Here is a 16,031-nt window from a genome sequence, read left to right as displayed (position 1 = left end):
CTGGCAGATGCCCGCACGGTCCTACACAGGGTGCGACCCAGTACCTCAGGACACCACAAGGTCCTACACAGGGTGCGACCCAGTACCTGGCAACACCACAGGCGGAGGGAGCGGGAGGACGTCCAACTCGCGATGTTCACCCGCCGGAGCCCTGGACGTACGACCGACAGCAGACTAGAGCAGCGCAGCGGGCAGCGAGGCGTGGTCGTGGTGTCGGCGAGCCTCGTTTCAAGTGAGGACGCATTTAGTGCGTAGGATGACTTGTTATTTTTTATCATTTGTAGGATTATAATGTGTACGATTATCTTTATGTGCGAGGACTGCTCTATCCAGATAAGAAGTTAAATGCTTTTCATTATTCGCGTGCGTTCACTATACAAGTCTAAACATTTCACAATTAAGAATTAAAAGCACACAATTAAAATAATCGATCAGTACAAATGAAAATTATGCTGCAAATAACGAAGTACATATGAAAGGTCCAACAGTACACAACATTATCCATGAATAAATCATGGACACACAATGAAAGGTCCAACCGCACACAACGGAGTACTAGCCAATAACAGAGCCTACTGAGTACAACGAGGCCACTTTCCCTTCCTCAGGGCATCGGGATTCTCCTCGATCGCTGCTTTCGCTCGGCGTACACGCTCAAGCTTCCTCTCCCTCTCCTCCCTCTTCGCAGCAAGATGCCTCCTTTCCTCCTCTTCCTTGTGCTCCTTCTCTGCAGCCTCCTCTCTGAGCCTCTTCTCCATCCTTTCCTTGTTCTCTTCCGCCCAACACAACATGTACTGCATCTCCTCCTTGTCCTCAGGCTTCATCTCAGTGTCAATCCACTGCTCAAAATTACAGAGTGGTGGAGGAGTCTGCAGCAAACGGAATAGTTACAAAAAAAAACATGCAGGATGTCACAGGACAATAAAAAAATTAATAAACAACATTGATTACTCACCATCTTGTTGATCCGGCGCTGACAAAGCAAGGCTCAAATTGAAAGTTGGAACACATGCAATACCTCTGCCTATACGTGTCCTCTTCATCGGACTTGGCTACCTTGCAAGGATCGCCGCAAAAGCACATGGGCACTGGAACACCACTAGGCAGAGGCAAAGGGTCGAAGGTATTTCCGGTCAATGCAACACCACTCCACCTTTACCATTTTCGTTGTAAGAACCAGAAGCAGCTAAGGTTAAATCATACGACTAGCAGTTAACGTAATAACGTGCACTGAGATTACCTTGGTTTCCTAGCTTTTCCACGCCTTGGCATCCTACAGTTTTATAATAAAAATATTAAAATTTCATGAAACTATACTACTAAATACTTCTAGATCTAAATACTAAACTATGAACTAAAAATCGAATCTACTATACTAACTAAGCTACATTTTTAACATCTAAAAGTACACAACATATTTGTAGATCTAAATACTAAACTATGAACTAAATACCGAATCTACAGTACAAACTAAGCTAGATTTTTAGCATCTAGAAGCACAAGATAATTTTAGATCTACTATACTACGACATTGAAAAACTTACCTGATGCCTAGGAAGTTTCTTCCCCTTCTTTCCTCTCTTTCTTTCTTCCTTCCCTTCCTTCTCCCCCTCTCTGGTTCTCCTCTAAAAAACAATAGGTCTAGCTCAAGAGGTGGGAGGCTTGAGGTCTGGCGGGGGGTTTTATAGGGGGAACCCCGCTGGCCCAGGCGGCGGTAAGGGGCCTTATCGCCGGCCCAGGTGGCGGTAAGGACCCTTACCGCCCGCGCGCTGGTCGTACCGCAGTGGTGCAGGAGGCCAGGTCCTTACCGCTGGCCCAGAGGTCCTTACCGCCAACCCAGGCAACGGTAGGGCCGCAGCGATAAGGACACGCGCCCGCAGTGTCGGTGCTGTACCGCCGGCTGAGGCGGCTGTAAGGCCTTATCGCCGGCCCAGCCGGCGGCAATAGCTTAGATGCAATAGCTTAGATTTGCAATTTTTTCATCCCACTATATATTTCTGCAAAATTGAAAAAAATTAATAAATAAATAAATTCAGCGTACTAGCTAAGCCAGGCTTGCACAAGCCCACGACGACGCAGCCCCTCACCTCCCTCGCGTTCACCTCCTGCGCGCTGCCGTTTGCCGTCCCCTCATCCGCCCATCCCGTGCAGCCGTGCCTTCCTCTCTCTGCTTCCCCGTGCGGCCGCGCCCCAGATCTGCGACGGCGGCCGGTCGTAGCACTTGAACCACCTCCGCTCCTCGTCCCACGATGGAGCTGCTCCTCTACTCCCACCACCCCCGTTACCTCCGCTGCTCCGACTCCTCGGGGCGACATGTACGGCGCCGCTCAAGAAGCTCGTAAACACCAGCCATGGTGCTGACTTCCTGCTCAGACTCAGAGGGGGCGTGCGGGGAGGTTCGATTGGTTCAGCGAGCAGGGCCAGTTCGGGATCAATTTGCGCGAATCTTGCTTCCAGATGCTCGCTCGCGAGTAAGCAGGAAGTGCATTAGCAGGATTCTTCTAATATGGAGTTAATTGAAGTTTGGATCGATCTTATTTTCAATAATTTTCTTGAATCGCTGCACGCATGCGGTTTGATAGATTGATTCAGCATGGGATTATTCCTAATCCTAAATGCTCATATGTTAGATCTTACCAGCGAGATTGTTGAGGTAATTTAACAAATTGGTGAGTAACGATACTAGTAATCTTCATTTTCTCTTCAAATCAGGTGTCTCGTTTGATGCAATTGTGTCACGTTGGTGTTATTTCTCAATTTTGCTTCAATTTATGGGGTAAGATTAACCTTACCACACCAAGGAAGAGGTGATTGTACCAGGCAAAACTAGACAACCAAGCAAAATCTATTTCGATCCAGGCTTAGCTAATGCATACAACCAAACTCGGACGTCTTGCACTAGGCTAGCCAGGCTTGGGATGGCCTGCTTAGTTCCTTAGCCAGGCTAGGACTAGCCATACAACCAAACATACCCTATACAACCAAACATACCCTATGTTGCTTTGCTACTTGTCATGTCTGTGTAAAAAGTATAATGCATGACTCAAAAGTTCCATCGTCAATTTTTTTAAACTTTTTTAATTAATATTTTAAAAATTAACTCACCTAACAAATATTTGCAGATCTCACTTTTTGATCGTGTCGGAAAGGATATGCCAACATATAGGGTTGTATCGAAAGGGATCTGCCATCTTATATTCCATGTGAAAAGTTTGTTACCCCACTTGTGCCGACGTGACAAGGGCAAGATAGTCTTGTCACGCCACATCTAAAATGGCGTGACAAGCTCTGATTTTAGAAAAATTATATTTTTTTCATATGAACTTGAATAAAAATATTTTGTATGAAAATTGTACAATCGTTGTAGTTTTGAGCTTTTTCATTTGAAGTCGTTTAGACACATTAATAATTGATCTAGACTTTAGATAGCATATTAAGCACATGATCCTCTTTCATGTCATCTTCGACTTGACTTTGTTCATCATGGTTCCACCAAAAAATTCTATACAATATCTTATCTATGAAATTATAGGTACTAGCTAAGACTAATATGTTAAAAACTAATACAACTAAAATGAAAGATATATAATTATCAAATATGGAACAGAAATAATGAAATTTGGGTATATATGAAATATGTTATTGGTGACTTATGCGAATTTTGTGGCATATTTAAATTTTCAAGGTACACCTTAGAATTAGATAGGTTAAAATTTTACACACGTGCATCATCTCATAATTCATGGTACACGATGAGTGAGCATGTTTGAGTTATTTTTTTTTTGAAATTTCATATAACAACTTTAGACAAAATCATATTAAGATTGAAGTAAGATCCCTAGTGAATATTTTGGACTAGTCCTTGATCACGACAAACATTGTTTGAGTATTTAAAGTGGAGTTCAGAGTTCAAAAGTTTGATTGTTTGATCTAATAGCTGAAACACCGAAGAAAACATTGAATCAATAGTTTTTTCCTCAAAGTTCAAACCTAAAAAACTTGCAAACCATTTTATTTATGAATTAAAGTCCTATGTACCATTTACAACTTCGATTAAAGCTTTGGAAGAAGTTGATGTACTGGTCCAATTACCTGATAATGCGCATATATACACACACTCCATGACTGACCATAGAATAGTTATTCTGTAGTCAGGTCACCTGCCATGCCAGGATTGGCCAGCAGTAAGGGGGTGTTTGGGAGCACTCCACTCCACAAAAAATTGCTCCACTCCACCAACTCCAAAAAAACTCGCAGCCAAACGCGTTTAGCTCTAGCAACTCCGGCTCCAAGAAAAAGGTGGAGCAGGGGGTAGATCCACGTTTTTTGTGGAGTACCTCAAGAGGTGCTCCAAAAACCCCATTTACAGACCTCCTCGTGGAGTTGGTGGGTATTTACCCATCATTACCACTCGTTACACATGTTACCGGTTCGCGAAACAAAAAAGGCTCCCGTCGCACTCGTTCCACCGCGCCGCTGCCGCGCCGCCCGCCCGGCCGCTGTCGCCCGCCCGGCGCGCCGCCCGCCCCGGCCACGCCCGCCCTGCCGCGCCGCCCGCTCAGCCGCCGCCGCGCCGCCCGCCCCGGCCACGCCCGCCCTGCCGCGCCGCCCGCTCGGCCGCCGTCGCGCCGCCCGCCCGGCCGCCGCCGCGCCGCCCGCCCGGCCGCCGCCCACCCGGCGCGCCGCCGCGCGCCCGCCCCGGCCCCGCCCACCCTGCCGCGCCGCCCGCCCGGCCGCCGCCGCGCGCCCACCCCTGCCCCGCCCGCCCTGCCGCCCCGGCCTGCTGCCCGCCCCGCCCGTCCCCTGCCGCTGCGGCCGCCCGCCGCGCGCCCCGCGCCGCCTGCCCCTGCCACGCCCGCCCTGCCGCCCCGGCCTGCTGCCCGCCCGCCCGTCCCCTGACGCTGCGGCCGCCCGCCGCGCGCCCGCCGCTCCTCGCGCCGCCCCGGCCGCTCGCCACGTGCCCGCCCTGCCGCGCCGGCCGCCCCTGCCGCGCCGCCCGCCGCACGCTCGTCAAGATCATGTCCAAGGTGTGGATGACTTGCTTGCTCGTGTAGATGACTCCGTGCTGTTGCTCTTGCGATGTGCAAACAGGAAGAAAGATGAATTGCTTGCTCGTGTAGATGAGATGGTGTTTGAGTTGTGATTGGTTCTCGTCGTCATTTCTGAATGATGATCAAGATTGTTCTACATTTCGCATGATAATTTCTTGTAATATATGTAGCATTGTTTAAAACTGAGAAGAGGAGAGGAGAGGAGAGAGAGGAAGAAGAGAGGAGAAAATAGAAGAGTATGACATGTGGGTCCGTTCACAAAGGGTAAAATAGACCATTCACAACAAGTGCTCATGTTTTTGGAGCTGGAGCACTGCCATCAGCCAAACACGTGCAGCAGCTCCATATTTTTTTGGAGTTGGTGGAGCGGAGCTAGGAAAATGTGGAGCTGGTGGAGTGGAGCTGGTTTTTCTGAAGTGGAGTGCTCCCAAACAGGCCTAAATCCGCCAGGACACCTCCCACGCTCCAAGCCGGTCTAGGTGAGTCCTCTACGAGCGAGCCGAGCATCCAGGAGCGAGGGAGCCGTACATCGTTACGTAATTTGCGCGGATTAGGAGCTAGGGTCGTTACGATATCAACGCTGGAAGAGAAAATTCGATTCGGCTAATCAAAACAGCTCAGTCCAGAACACCATGCATGTGCATCCTACTTGCAGGTTACGTCATTTTAATCAAAATAGCTACATCCAGAATTGAGAATACCCAGGCAGGTTACGAGAATACATGGACTGGTATTTTATACAGAAATAAACAATTCATTTACAAGGGGGCTAAAAAAAAGGAGTGATCACGTTACTATTCCTATAAAACAATGCCCAGTTTACTAGAATCCAGATATAATTCAATGCCTTCAGTAATGTACCAGAACCCATATGATGGGTTACTACAATGGCATCATCTATTTACCATAACGGTGTCATCAATTTAGTACCAAGGTCTTTGATAATATGGCGTGATCGAGTTACTATAAAATGATGATGTACAGTTTACTAGAAGTTAATATACCGGAATTACAACAATGCCTTAGAATGATGTAACACAAACATAGGTTTAGTGTGATGCAGAAAGCGAGTGGCTGCTCGGATGACAATTATTTGTATTTACTTGTATCTCGTGATGCATATGACAAATAAAAACAATCCAAAATGCAACTATCTTGTTCACTTTGCTTTTCCTCTAAGCTGAAGCTCTTTGGAGCACATTTCATTTTCCCGACCTCATTCATGTGGTGGTAGTACGAGTTCCAGTGCTTGCTGCCCGACGAGACCCTGATTGCAGCACAGGCCATTGGGCATCTCCAGGATCACCAGGAGCTGCATGCCACCCAGCAATCGGATAACTTTAAGTCAATGTGAAGTGTTTGTTTGCTGTCATGCTGCACACAATGATAAAAATTGGACATGACTGCAAAGTGTATTTTAAAGCTCAAGGCTCACCAACCCAAAATGCAAATCTGAGAAAGGAAGAACTTACCGGCGAAAAAACATTTCAAGCATCAGGCGTTGAAGAAAAATTGAGGAATACCGGAATAGTACTTAAAGTTGCAGGCTAGGCACGATGTGCCTGAAACTCGCTTTGGGTGTGCATGGACATCATAAGGTGGCTGTGCAGCAGGGTTCCTGTGGATCTTTTTGCACTACATAAACGTCTGACGCTGCCGCCTGCCTCAAAAAGGATCAGATCGGAGTAAAAGATCCTCATATCAATTTGCTCGCAACAGAAAATAAGTAATCACTTGAAAGATAAAATTAACATGGTGGGGATTCTCTCTTTGAATGACGAGCATTTTAGTACTGTGGCTACATTAATCGAGAACTGAGAATTGTAAATAGAAGGAAATAAGCTGACCAATATAAATGCACCGCATAATTTGTTTATCAAAATTACAGTAACACCACATTGGTTGACATAACTTTCTGACAATGATTTACAAGAAACGTAATTCATATTAATATGAATCCATGAATTTACTGTAACACTGACCAAGTTCCATCATAATTCAAAATATTTATTACCAGATAAAACAACCAGAACTCTATAAATACTAGTAAAAAATATGGTTAATTTACCACATACTTTACATGTAAAAGTTCTGTACCACAACAATGATTGACGTCAAATACTGACTATGATTTATGAGAAAGACTGATAAGTATTTTAACATGAATCCATGGATTTACTTTAACATTTAGGTTCCAACATAATTTAAAATTCAATTTCATGCAATTTAGAACCCAAAGCCAGATAAATCAATCACAACTGTATAACCTGGTGAAATCGACATAGTTCAGAAAAGTAGTAAATTTACTACGGTGCTGGGTCAATGAAGGTCTAGTAAATTAGGAGAATTTGTACTATGCAGCCTGTTAATTTACTATAAGAGTGATTTATCATTGAAAAGTATATTTGGCTCCAACAGGAACTCACAATGTTACACGCAGCTAATCAGACAAATAAAAATAGGCTAAAATCATTGGTATAAAGTGAAGCAATAATCCGAAACCAAGGGTAATAGTGTCAGATTTAAAGAGGGATGCATAAACCCGTGGCAAGCCTGTGGCAATCTAAGAATGGATGGCACAGGCAGACGTGGGGGAACCAATCTAGCGTAGGGAGGAATTTTTTGGGCTCATCTCATAGGAATATTAGTAATTCGTTCGCCACATATGATGAATCAATAGAAAGTAGTGGAATCTGATGGAATCGAAAATCAGAACAAAGAAACAACAATAACTTCCCGTTCATCCCGTTCCTCATACATGGATTAATCAGAAATTTGAAAGGCCCATACAAAAGTAACGAACTGGATACGCAGATTTGCACGAATGCTCACCTCACAATCCATTCTTCTCTATGAACGGATTAGGATTGGTGGGGAAGCCTAGCGCTAGTCATGACGGCAGCCGCAACGTTGCAAGTCGCCACCGCATGCATAGTTGCAGACGAGAGGGGAGGGGGCTAGTTGTCCTGCGTTGTAGAAGATCGGGTTACCGTCGAAGCCATGCCAGAGGGTGGAGGACAAGGGCGCAGCGGAGGTCGCTGAACCTGCGGATGTCTTCGGCAGCGGCGTGTTCGGTGGAGAAGCAGATGGTCAATGGGGGAAGTGGGCGTAATTTTGGAGTGTCGATGGCTGGGGCGCGTGGGCGGGGGACCTGTAGCGATACTGCGTTAGGAGCCAAGCCAGGCCGGGAAGATGGTTCGTTGGATGGACGAGCAGAGCAAGGCGCCAGCGGGTTGGGCGGGACCGTGGTGGGGGGTTGGTGCACAGTCGGTTCGGTAGATTGGTCCGGCTACACAATTAGTTATTCTGTAGCCTACAGAGAAACAGATGCTCGTGTTACCCACGCGAGGTCTGTAGTAGGGGTTAAAGGAGAGTGAGAGAGGGAGCTGGTCCCAAGTCTCTTAGGTGTGCACTGATGCTCTAAAGGAGAGTGTGAGTGTGTTCTGTTGGCTTGAGAGCCTCCCGTCTCAAGGCCCCCGGTTCTCCTTTTATAGCGCAAAGAGGCCACCGGGGTTACAAGTGAGACCGGGTGTGAAGAGAAGTAAAAGAGATAAACTAAGTTAAGTAAAAAACAACGAAAGGAGAGGGACCAAGTTCCAGGGCCGCCGCCCCCCGCTCTGGCCTTCGGCTCCTGTCAGCGCGTCCGCCGGAAGAGGGCGGCTACCTTCGGATCCTGTCGACGATCTCCCTGGTGGCCGTTGCCGCCAGGCATGATGATGATGTTTGGTCGTGGCATCTGTGCCTGTTGGGGAAGGCAGCTGGTCATGTTATCTTGCTAATGGCCCGTGGGACGCGGACGTCGCGTCCCTATCGCCGGATGTGCGGGGCGCGAGAACGAGCGGGACTTCCTCCTGTGCCGGGCGGCGCAGGCCATGAGTGCCCTGCAGCGAATCGGGGAGAGCCGCGGCCACTGTAGCCCGTGCCGTGCGGTCGTGCATGGGTACTTGTGACGGGTCGCGTCGGGGGCGCAGGTGCCTTTCTGCGCGCCAGAGCCGCGGCGCATTTATGGCGAGCTCGACATGGGGGCCCATGAGATCCTCACTCCCTTCCAATCTGCGCCCGAGGCGGATACTTGTCTCGTGGGCCCGGGTGAGTCCGACCCCCTGCGCCCTGGGTCGGGCGAGGCGGAGTCTTGCGGCGGGGGGTCAGGTGCTCCCGACCCTAGGCCCGTCATACGCCTTGACCCTCGGCGATCCGTACTCCAAGTCGGTGGGGAGGATTGCCTCGGACCCGTAGACCATGAAGAACGGGGTGAAGCCCGTCGCCCGACTAGGGGTCGTCCTCAAACTCCACAGGACTGCGGGGAGCTCCGCGACCCATCGGCCGTCGAACTTTTTGAGGTGGTCGAAGATCCGCGGCTTGAGACCCTGGAGTATCATGCCGTTGGCTCGTTCAATCTGCCCGTTCGTGCAAGGATGCGCCACGGCCGACCAGTCCACTCGGATGTGGTGGTCGTCGCAGAACTGGAGGAATTTCTTCCCGGTGAACTGCGTGCCATTGTCCGTGATGATGGAGTTGGGGATTCCGAAGCGATGGATGATGTCGGTGAAGAACTGCACCGCCTGTTCGGACTTGATTTGCGCGATCGGTCGTGCCTCGATCCACTTGGAGAACTTGTCGACGGTGACAAGCAGGGGGGTGAAGCCCCCGGGCGCTTTCTTGAAGGGCTCAACGAGGTCCAACCCCCAGACCGCGAAGGGCCACGTGATGGGGATGGTTTGGAGCGCCTGTGCGGGCAGATGAGTTTGGCGCGTGAAGAATTGGGACCCTTCGCAGGTGTGGACCACGTGGGTGGCGTCGGCGACCGCCGTCGGCCAGTAGAAGCCCTGCTGGAAAGCGTTTCCAACGAGGGTTCTTGGCGCGGCGTGGTGGCCACAGGCTCCGACGTGGATGTCCTGAATCAGCGCCTTTCCCTGCTCGATCAGGATGCAGCGCTAGAGGATGCTGGTGTGGCTCCGCTTGTAGAGCTCCTGGTCAATGAAGACTAAGGATTTGGCGCGGCGCGCAATCCTACATGCCTCCGTCTTGTTCGCCGGGAGCGTGTCGTGGACGAGGTAGTCGAGGTGCGGGGCTCTCCAGTCAGGCGAGGGGTCGGGCCTCGTTGCTGGGTCTGCATCGATCTCTATGACCTTGGGGTCGGAGGGGTTGGCCTCCGAGTCCAGGGCAGGCGAAGCGTCGCCGACCTTGTCTGGGTCGGCGCCCGAGCCCGGGATAGGTGGCGCGTTGCCGACCTCTCCCGGGTCGGGGCCCGAGTCCAGGGCAGGTGGCGCGTCGCCGACCCTCCCCGGCTCCTGGTAACGGATTGAGGGCTTGAACTGGTCGCTGACGAAGACACCGTCGGGTACGGGCTTTCGGCCGGACGCTGCCTTTACCAGCTCGTCGGCTACCTCGTTGAAACGCCTTGCGATGTGGTTGAGCTCTAGTCTGTCGAACTTGTCTTCGAGCTTGCAAACTTCGTTGCAGTAGGCTGCCATCTTGGGGTCGTGGCAGCTCCACTCCTTCATGACTTGTTCGACGACTAGCTGAGAGTCGCCTCGGATGTCCAGCCGCCGGATGCCCAGCTCGATGGCGATGCGAAGCCCGTTGAGGAGGGCCTCGTACTCGGTGACATTATTAGATGTAGGAAAGTAGAGGCGGATCATGTACCTCATGTGCACGCCAAGAGGAGAGACGAAGACTAGACTGTTGGAGGTATGCCCTAGAGGCAATCATAGAGATGATGATATTCCATTTGTATCGATGATTTATATTGTGTTCCTTGAATATCCATTAAAAGGCTACTTGAATTGATTTGCAATTATGTGAATTGTGTGTGAAACTCTTTACTTGTATGGTTATTCTAAAGTTGTCCCTAGTCGGAGTTCATGTGAGGACACACATGAATATTAGACTAGCACATGTATTAGTTGATGACTATGTTTCACAAGTCATGGACATGGAGATGTTGAACTAATAATGTGGGCACATGTGGAGACATGTGCTAGGACTGACCCAACACGAGAAGTAGTTCTCTCTTTAAACAACATATACGCTTTGTCCTTAGATCTGAGATTGTCGCATGTATTCAAGATGTGGATCGACCTACTTAGGGGCTATCAAACGCTACGCCGTAACATGGTAGTTATAAAGGTACCTTTCGGGTTTGTCAAGAAGCATGCTGTGAGACATGGTCAATCAAGATGGGATTTGCCCCTCTCTGATTGAGAGTGATATCTCTGGGCCCCTCGAGTGATCGGATCCGAAAATGCATGGCCATGCTACGTACGGTTAAGAGTTGACCTACAAAGGGATTCCGAATCACAGGATCGAGAAAGAGCGGTCGGCTTGAAGCTAGACCAAATATCGTGAGGCAAAGGGAATAGCATGTATATAATATTGTGATGGTTTGTCTGATATGATCTTCGTGTGCATATAGGAGTTGGCACGTCTTGCTAGAGGCCGCTACCGACTATTGGGCCGAGTAGGAGTACTCGAGCCATGTCTATATGTATCCGAACCCATAGGGTCATACACTTAAGGTGCTGGAAGCCCAATTCGGATGTGATCCGAGTTGGATTAGGTTTAGAAGTACTAATGGGCCTCGGACCTAGAGGCCCGTTAGGAACCTCTATAAATAGAGGGGTGGGGGCGCCCTAGGGTTTACACCTTTTAGCGAAACACATCTGCCGCGCCTCCCACGCCCTCGCCTGTTGCAACTCTGGATCTAGCAGTCCGGCTTGCAACACTTCCTCCCTGCACGTGTGGATACCTTGGAGGTGTTGCGCCTGCAGCACTTGGACGAGCCGCCGACGAGCCACGACGAGCCGCCGATGAGCCACGACGAGCCGACGACGAGCCGCGGCACGAGGGCGATCTTGCTGCACGTGGACGAGCTGCTGAGGAGCTGCTGGATGTCGACGTGATCGACTACGTTGATCGACTTTGTGGCATCGACGCAAATCTACATCTTCCGCACCAGTAGTGCGTCGAGTGGTAATCCCGTGATCCTTATACGGCAGTTTTTCTGGTTTACGCGGTAGAAACTTTTGATTTGCGCTAGTGTAGCCTACCTCGTATCCCGACATAGACCCGCTCTAGCACGGGCCCTCATCAACGATCTGTCGAAGTACATCGTCCAGTACTCCTGCTTCTCCGGCGCCGATGGTGTCTGGATCTCCGTCCATTCTGCTATAAAATCGGCGAGTACCTGGGATTTGATAGCGGTGCGGGGCGTAGGTGATGCCCTGGTCCATGAGCTCGAGCGCCCACTTCGCAATTCGTCCCGTGGCATCCTGGTTTCGGATCACTTCACGGAGGGGGAACGACGAAACGACCGTCACCGGGTGGGAGGTGAAGTAGTGGCGCAACTTCCTCTTCGTGATGAGGACAGCGTAGATGAGCTTCTGGATCTGCGGGTAGCGCACCTTGGACTCGGACAAGACTTCACTGACGAAGTACACCGGGCGCTGCACCTTGAGGGCGTGTCCCTCCTCCTCTCTCTCCACCACCAGAGCTGCGCAAACTACCTGGGTGGTCGCCGCAATGTAGAGTAGGAGGGGCTCCCCGTTGATTGGTGGGACTAGGATCGGGGCCTTCGTCAGGAGGTCCTTGAGCCGGTCAAGTGCCTCCTGGGCCTCGGCGGTCCACTCGAAGCGGTCGGTCTTCTTCAGGAGTCGGTAAAGAGGGAGCCCCCGTTCGCTGAGGCGCGAGATGAAGCGACTCAGGGCCGCCAGGCATCCCGTGATGCGCTGGACTCCTTTTATATTTCGGATCGGTCCCATGTCGCTGATGGCCGCTATCTTCTCCGGATTGGCTTCGATGCCGCGCACGGAGATGATGAAACCTAGCAGCATGCCCCTTGGAACCCCGAAAACACACTTTTTAGGATTGAGCTTAATACGCTTGTCTCTCAGCCTTTCGAAGGCTAGTTCGAGGTCGGGGACGAGCTGGTCGCCCTTCTTGGACTTGACTACGATGTCGTTGACGTAAGCCTCAACAGTTCGCCCGATGAGGTCCCCGAAACACTTAAGCATGCATCGCTGGAACGTAGCCCCTGCGTTTTTGAGGCCGAACGACATCTTAACATAGCAATAGGGGCCGAAGGGGGTGATGAAAGAGGTAGCGAGCTGGTCGGACTCTTTCATCGCGATTTGATGGTAGCTGAATACGCGTCAAGGAAGCTAAGGGTTTCACACCTGGCGGTTGAGTCGACTATCTGATCTATGCGCGGCAAAGGAAACGGGTCCTTTGGGCACGCCTTGTTGAGACCGGTATAATCAACACACATCCTCCATTTCTCATTCTTTTTTCGTACAAGAATAGGGTTAGCTAGCCACTCGGGGTGGTACACTTCCTTGATGAATCCGGCTTCCAAAAGCTTCTGGAGCTCCTCGTCGATGGCGTTGTGCCTCTCCTCGTCGAAGTGGCGCATACCTTGCTTCACTGGCTTAGAGCCGGCCTTGATGTTCAAGGAGTGCTCGACGACTTCCCTCGAAATGCTGGGCATGTCTGAGGGTTTCCACGCGAAGACGTCGCTGTTCGTGCGGAGGAACTCGACGAGCGCGCTTTCCTATTTGGGAGATAGGGTAGCGCCGATCCGTACGGTCCGGCCGTCGGAGCTGCTGGGGTCAAGGGGGACCTCCTTGACGCCTTCGGTGGCCTCGAAGGAGGTGGCCGATTGCTTGGAGTCGGGTTGGTCCTTGGCGCCCTCCGCAAGCTGGACCGCCGAACCTTCAATGAAGGTGATAGCTGCGGTGTACTCGCAGCACTCTACGTCGCACTCGTACGCCTGCTGGAAAGACGTGCCGACAGTGATGACCCCGTTGGGCCTCGACAACTTGAGATTGAGGTAGGTGTAGTTGGGGATGGTCATGAACTTGGCGTAGCACGGCCGCCCCAAGATGGCGTGGTAGGTTCCACGGAAACCTACCACCTCGAAGGTAAGGACCTCCTTCCTGTAGTTGGAAGGAGTCCCGAAAGTGACGAGCAGGTCGATCTGCCCGAGAGGCATTGCCTGTTTCCCCGGCACGACGCCGTGGAATGGCGCCTTGCTGGGGCGGAGGCGGGAGTGGTCGATCCCCATGGCGTTGAGAGTCTCGGCGTAGAGGATGTTGAGGCCGCCGCCTCCATCCATGAGCACCTTGGTGAGGCGCGTCGTGCCGACGTCGGGGTCGACGACGAGCGGGTAGCGTCCTGGCTGCAGGACGCATCCCGGGTGATCGGACCGGTCGAAGGTGATGGCGGATCCCGACCAGTCGAGGAAGGCCGGTGTAGCAGGCTCGGCCGCGTAGACCTCGTGGCGCTCCAGCTTCTGGCGGCGCTTGGAGTCGTAAGCCGCCGGGCCGCCGAAGATCATGAAGCAGCCGTCCACCTTGGGGAAGCCGTCTTCCTTCTCTTTGCCGTCCTTCTTCTCCTCGTCGGGCTTCTGTTTTTGGTTGCCCTTCACCGGGTTGGCTACAAAGTACCTCTTCATGAGGTTGTAGTCCTTGTAGGCGTGCTTCGCGGGGAATTCGTGGTTCGGGCACGGTCCCTCGAGCAGCTTGTCGAAGAAGCCGGGGGTGCCCTCTGGGGGCGGTTGTCCCCGCTTGCGCTCAAGAGCAGCCACGAGGGGAGCCTCGTGCCGCTGCTTGTTGTTCTTCTTCTGCTGACGGTTGGAGGTGCCCTCGTTGGCGTCCTCCTCCCACTTCGCCTTGCCCTTGGAGCGGTTGAAGATCGCTTTCACAGCCTCCTTACCTGAGGCGAAGCTGGTGGTGATGTTGAGGAGCTCCTCCGTGGTCCTCGGGCCTCGGCGTCCCAGCTCGTGGACGAGGGGCCGGCAGGAGGTTCCTGCCAGAAAAGCCCCTATGATGTCGGTGGCCGCGATGTTTGAGAGTTCGGTGCGCTTCCTGGAGAAGCGTCGAATGTAGTCCCGGAGGGATTCGTCTGACCCTTGGCGGCAGCTTCGGAGGTCCCAGGAATTGCCAGGGCGCATGTACGTGCCCTGGAAGTTTCCCACGAATATCTCCTTCAGGTCGTTCCAGCTGTGGATCCGACCGGAAGGGATATGTTCCAGCCAGGCTCGCGCCGAGTCGGCCAGAAAGAGTGGAAGGTTGCGGATGATGAACAGGTCATCGTCCGTCCCACCGGCCTGACATGCAAGCTGGTAGTCGCTGAGCCATAGCCCGGGGTTCGTCTCCCCGAAGTACTTGGCCACGTTCGTTGGCTGCCTAAAGCACGGCGGGAACGGCGCGTTCAGGATGCGCGCGGAGAAGGCCCGGGGCCCCACCGGGTCGGGGCTCGGGCTGCGATCTTCTTCGCTGTCATAGTGGCTGCCACGGTGGACATGGTAGCCGCGGTCCACCCCTCCTCCCTATCCGCGCAGGAGCGCCTCCGCGCATCCAGGGTGTCGCGAGCGTCGCGGATGGGACCGACACGCCGGTGAACGGACTGAGCCCCACCTCCTACGGGTGGCGGTGTCCGTCGAGCGGGCGCGGCCTGGTTTGCCCTAGGAGGAGGCTGGTGAACAGACTCCCCCCGCCTCTCAGGGGGTGCGGTGGGCGCTGCCCTGCTGGAATTTTGCCCGCGTCGTCGGGACGCGGAGCTTTCCGCCTGCTGGACGGTGGCGCACTCGAGCAGGTTGTGCACCTCTTGTTGCACCTGACGCTCCTCGGGCGTCGCCGGCTCGGGGAGTCGTCGGAGTAGGGCCACCACAGCGGCGATGTTCTAGCTGGTGCGAGCGAAGAGCTGAGGGCGCTCTTCGTCTGCGCAGATGCGCTGCTGGACGTCACGCGCCCGTTGTCGTGCCCTACCTTCGTTGCGGGGGCGCTCGACCTCCTGGCGGGGCGCCGCGCGCGCCTCCGGCTATCGGGGTCGCACCGGGGCCCTGGCAAGGGCTCCGGTCGTAGCCGCGGCGCGCGGTGGGGGAGTCCTCTGCGTCCCTTCGGCGCCGTTATCATTGGACCCCTCGGAGTGCACGTCGGCCATGAAGCACTCACGCGAGGGGTGGTGGCTCCCGTTGTTGGA

At 52.6% G+C, this 16,031-nt stretch overlaps 1 long non-coding RNA gene across 1 annotated transcript; it reads right to left on the bottom strand.

Annotated features, from left to right (window-relative positions):
- Positions 1-5,966: 5,966 nt before the first annotated feature.
- On the bottom strand, positions 5,967-8,217 carry LOC117864426 (uncharacterized). The gene is made up of 3 exons (XR_004642396.2): positions 7,884-8,217; positions 6,524-6,711; positions 5,967-6,425 (listed from the first exon to the last, which is right to left on the bottom strand). It is a non-coding gene; the product is annotated as an uncharacterized lncRNA (long non-coding RNA).
- Positions 8,218-16,031: the final 7,814 nt, after the last annotated feature.

The sequence above is a fragment of the Setaria viridis genome, chromosome 1, assembly GCF_005286985.2.
Source record: "Setaria viridis chromosome 1, Setaria_viridis_v4.0, whole genome shotgun sequence".
In the NCBI taxonomy this organism is placed as follows: Eukaryota; Viridiplantae; Streptophyta; class Magnoliopsida; order Poales; family Poaceae; genus Setaria; species Setaria viridis.
The sequence above is the reverse complement of the archived record's forward strand: the minus strand, read 5'-3'. Positions and strand labels throughout refer to the sequence as shown.